Genomic DNA, 5190 nt, shown 5'->3' with positions numbered 1-5190 from the left:
ATGTCGCACGCACGGGAGGCCGTCCTTAAATGACCTTAGCTGTTAATAGGACGTTAAACAAAATAAACCATACCAAACTATAGATCGGGCAGAAGCGGGCGGGTGGCTTGTGCACTATATATTTTTTCATACGGTAAATCTGGTAGTTTCATTGAGTCTGACTAGAGTAGAAATTGAAATATTTGTTTTTGTATCATTTAAAATCATCGTTTATTTTCGTGCATTAAAACAACTAACACATTACTTAATTTAATTACACCATATGGTTGTGTATTCTACAATAAATACAAGAAAAATACCAGATCTAGATAAACTTTCTTTTACATTTTAACTAGATAATTCAATACCGCTTTCGCTTATTTATGTTGCTTTGATAATTACAAGAGAATTGCCCGTTTTGGCGAATCAATCCAAATAGTTCAATGTCGCTTTGGTCATTTTTTTGGTGCGCTCTTCAGTAGCTTCAATTTTTTTTCCCGTTCCTCCAAAGATGAGTCTGACACGTACCGTTCTGTTGGTTACGTTGGTTCCTTTCGGAATGTTTCCAAACATTTTCCCAATTTGCCGACAGTTCGGTTCGTCGGCATATTCTGGGCCAGCATCATCTGATACAAAGAATGGAAATCCGATAGATGTTTGGCTGGCACTCATTGGACTGTAGGGCTGATTACTCTGGGCCTCGCCGATTTCCAAAATATCTCCCTTAGTGACATGCTTAGAGAAGGTGTCCTTACAGTAGAAGGTCCTATTGTCCTCGTTGTAAAAAAATTTTGCTCTCAGAATGAAGCAATGGATCAAATTTTCTTTGTATTACTACCGATTCCATATGTTTATTTGGCTTTTCTTGCTTTGATTGCTTTTGGTGTATGTCCAAAAATAACTGCCCCCTTCAGCAGCACAGCAAGTCCAGCCTCTGGTGGTATAATAACTCGCATCATCTTGGGGAAGCTTTCCGTCACCCGGGACTACAGTAGAGGAGATTCTGAGAACCCTTCCACCATGATGATTGTATTAGTACGTTCACCGGATTTTTGGGCAATCAGATTTGTTACATGATCAATTGTGTTATCTACTGCAATCGAATACATTTGCCGGAATGCATCTGGCTGAATTCCCCGCATACTTTCATAAATACACATTTTCTTTCAGTTTCTGATTCACAATAATCTGTTAGGTATGTATCAAGTCCGAAAACTGTAAAAAAGCACAAAATGTAAACATTGATGTTTCTTCGTGAGTATGTGGCTTTAAGGCCATTTTTAGGTGCTGTAAAACAGTAACCTTAAGTGGTCATCGCCAAACGCTAGAACAAATTCATTTCGAACTCCCGGGAGAATCAAAATGTCGCTTATTTCAAAGATAAATCCCGATGAATTCAAGATGGGACCGGAAATAATTTTCCCCAAAAAACGCTAACAACACACTAGACAGTCGTGTCTCCTTCCACGAAGTATTTGTTTGTGATTAAGTAATATGATTCACGCTTTTATATGTTTGAAGACATTTGTTGAGTTTAAATAAATTATAGAAAAACAGCTGAAATAGTACACAATGACCTGTTTTATCGCTGAGTAATTACGCTTGCTTCCTGGTTTATGGGAAGGGAGGTAACTCGTATAAACTCTAGTTGATGCGACATTGGAAGTCACCACGAGCTCTTAGGTTGATAAAAATGGCCCTCGGCCGTCGAAAACTGTTTTAGTCTAGGATTTTCCAACGGAAAATCTGCGGTTGTTTTTACATTTGATACTTAGGATGAAACAAGAACACTTCCGATTGGTTCGTCATTTCCGAGATATTTTTAATAGGCCACACAAACATGGCCGTGCTGGTTGAGTTGAAGTGATTATTAGGCGAGACCTGACGTTAGCTTGTTTCCGCAACAGAGATTCCGATAGCAATAAAGAGGTTGCATGATTTAAATCAGTTGATAGTGAAATGCTTGCACAAAGTATATAGCATGAACGTGCGATTCAACAAGTCACGGGAACAGATACGGTAGACCAATTCATCGGTAGGGAACACATTTCCTAGACGAAAGTTGTCATATCTCTAACCTGGATACTGATCAGTTACTAATGGGAGAAAGAGAAAAAAAACTCAGTAAATTGAGTACAATTAAAAAAGTTAGTAACTAAGACGGAGAGTAATTCACAGGAGTCTAATATACAGGGAATCACGATGTGGTTTATCAAGAAATATGACGGACATCGCGGATTAATCAATCTAAGATTTAAACTTAATCATAGTATGCTAATTCAAGTTAGGTTTAAAAACGTAATTCTTCACTGTTCATCACTTTTTAGCGCATCACAGCCTTTTTAAAGTAAATACAGTTCTTTAAAATGACATAGGATGATCATCAGCAAAACATTCAGGAAGGCACTTAAAAAACAACAAAAATGTCTTCTTATTACATGCCATTTTATATTTATAAACTATTTTCTTTTCTCCTATATTTCAATTCCTCATGCACAGCACTTTAAGTGGCCTCGACACTTTGATTTTGAGGAAAAAATAAATTTCGTACGAACGAGATAAAAAGTCGCACGCAAAATTGGCTCGAATAAACATTCGTATAATGAAACTATCGCGTTAACCATAGAAAATGTTCGTTTTCAGTTGCGGGCATACTACCATACACGCGGTTCATAACGATCCTTACGTTATACACTTACAAATTATCATTTTGTTTACTTATCCTTGAATTGAATACATTATACGGTTATTAAGTTAAGATTTTGATAGGATTTATTTTTTATTGGTATATACAAATTGTAGGCATAATATATTATAGGGAGAGCGGAGCTGGTCGTAACTGTGGCAATCATTTGAACCAACCCTAAGCGAGACGAGTTACATTCCCGGTGATAAACAGAAAAGTATGGATTTGTTTATCAAGTACCGAGAAATTTCCTTGCCAGTTGATGGTAAATTTTCACGGTTAACTCATCTTTTTAGCTTTGTCTTATAGACTCACGTTAACTCCCTATAATTCGTAGATAATGTTGTAATTTTTTAAGTAACGTGGACGTGATGTATAAATTAAGGCGAAAATATATTAACAATGCTTCATACGACACATATTTGAAATATGATATTCATGTATATTGTACAGGGTTAACAATATTGTGTTAAATAAAAACTAGATAAATTTCGACATGATTTAAATCAGATTCTAGGTCAGATGTATGTAGCAAATATAGCGAAAATATATTAACAATGCTTCATACGACACATATTTGAAATATGATAGGACATGTATATTGTACAGGGTTAACAATATTGTGTCAAATATCAGTGTGATAACATTCTATCGAAACTATAGAATCTAACTAAAATATCCCGGGTATTCAAAGTTCGACAGCAACAGAAAAATCACGGCTGCACCCACTATGGCATCGCATATATGCATATACATGTACGTCACCACTTAACAGTATTCCGTTGGTTATTACAAGCAATGTTCAAGTGCTTTTTAAGTCATTTCAGAATTTAAATAATGAAGTGCGATGATATGTTTAACAAGCTGACAGACTTATTTTCCATAACTGTAAATCGCATATGGAATTTTAAATAGTAAATTTATCTGGTTTACTAACGACATTCATATACACCAAGTAATAACATATCAATATAATTATGAAAATCACAGAAAATATATTAAAAAAAAAGAATAAAAAACGAAATTGATTCTAGCTGAAATTCGACAAAATATGGATAAAATACCAACAAAAATGTAGATTTGAAAACAAACAAGTCAATTAAGACTAGATGATCCGGAAAGATAAACGTTTTCTGTTTCATCATCTCCTCCGAAATGCAATTCTAGATCAAATCTAGATGAAGACGCATTCTAAAAAAAAGAAGAGAAACAAAACAAATTCAAAAAGACGATTCGATGAATAACATTTCCACGCAAGATGTAATACCAAGAAGGCACAGATTATAGAATTCGTGAAGATATAGAGGTTACACAACGAGTGGTTGTTGGATATGGAATTTATTTCACACGAGTAAGTTATTTTTTAAAAGTTACAAAAGACACGAGCTTTAGCGAGTGTTTTTTGCAACTTTTAAAAAATAACTTACGAGTGTGAAATAAATTCCATATCCAACAATTTCGAGTCGTGTGACCTGTTTCTATCACAATAATATCGACTTGAATCAAAGGGAAACGAGGCCAAGTATAATTTCGCGTATGCAAATAAAGTGTACCGGTGACGTCCGGGACCCGGTGATGTGACGTCATTAGATTATTGATGACGTCAATAACAATTGCAGCTTGGGTCAAAGTTCACCGTGTTAGCCAATCAAAATGCGTACAGAGTTTATACCACGTGTGGTATAAACAGATTGTTAATCAACAGCTGTAATGATTAACTGATGGTCTGAGAGTTGAATAACACAGGGTATTGTGGTAGAAACTGATTTTATACATCGGATATTTTGCAGATCCTACGTATTCCATACAGGAATATTTTCTGTATCATTACTGCATATACATATGCACACACTGTCCGTTTGATCATTACATCGTATAAAGTGACAACTTGCGTTCAGCAGAGCATTAATAATTCCATTAGGTGGTTTAAATGTTGATTGGCCAAATAGAAGTAAAGTGACCTACATCGGGTACCTGATCCAACGCCTGACTTATATTAACCCATGCTCCAAGTATAAGGTTCGTGAATCAAATAGAACAATTTTCAAAACACTCAATAACAGATAGATGAACTAATTTTGGCCCATGATACAACACATGTTCGTCAACCAGGCCTCAAGCATTAGCTTCCAGTGTAAGATTCAGAACCCGTACAAACTTTTTTTTCATGAAAACAACGGTCAGAATGAAGTTCAGTCTTATAAGATACATTTCACACTGCCTCATATAGGTTGACCCATACCTGAACTATATTGTTCGGTGACAAGTCCTTTGGGAGATAGAGTCCGAACGAGAAAAAGTGTAGAAGATAGACGAAACGCAAATCTATAGACAATCAACCGCCTCAACCACCCCGATTACCAGCGTGGGACTTTTGAAAAGAATGAACAGGAAAACGATAATTTGCAATTGCATTTCATCTCCTGCTTAGATAGATAGAGAATGGATACTTACTCATTTACCATCCTTGCCATACAACATTATTTTAAACCGTCAGTATGGTTGTCGTCCTCAGCTAACTGGGA

At 35.8% G+C, this 5190-nt stretch overlaps 1 pseudogene; it reads right to left on the bottom strand.

Moving 5' to 3' along the window:
* Positions 1 to 405: 405 nt before the first annotated feature.
* Positions 406 to 1121, bottom strand: LOC117329993 (annotated as a pseudogene).
* Positions 1122 to 5190: the final 4069 nt, after the last annotated feature.

Source organism: Pecten maximus, chromosome 6 (genome assembly GCF_902652985.1).
Source record: "Pecten maximus chromosome 6, xPecMax1.1, whole genome shotgun sequence".
Classification (NCBI taxonomy): Eukaryota; Metazoa; Mollusca; class Bivalvia; order Pectinida; family Pectinidae; genus Pecten; species Pecten maximus.
This window is presented reverse-complemented; position numbering and strand designations above follow the sequence as displayed.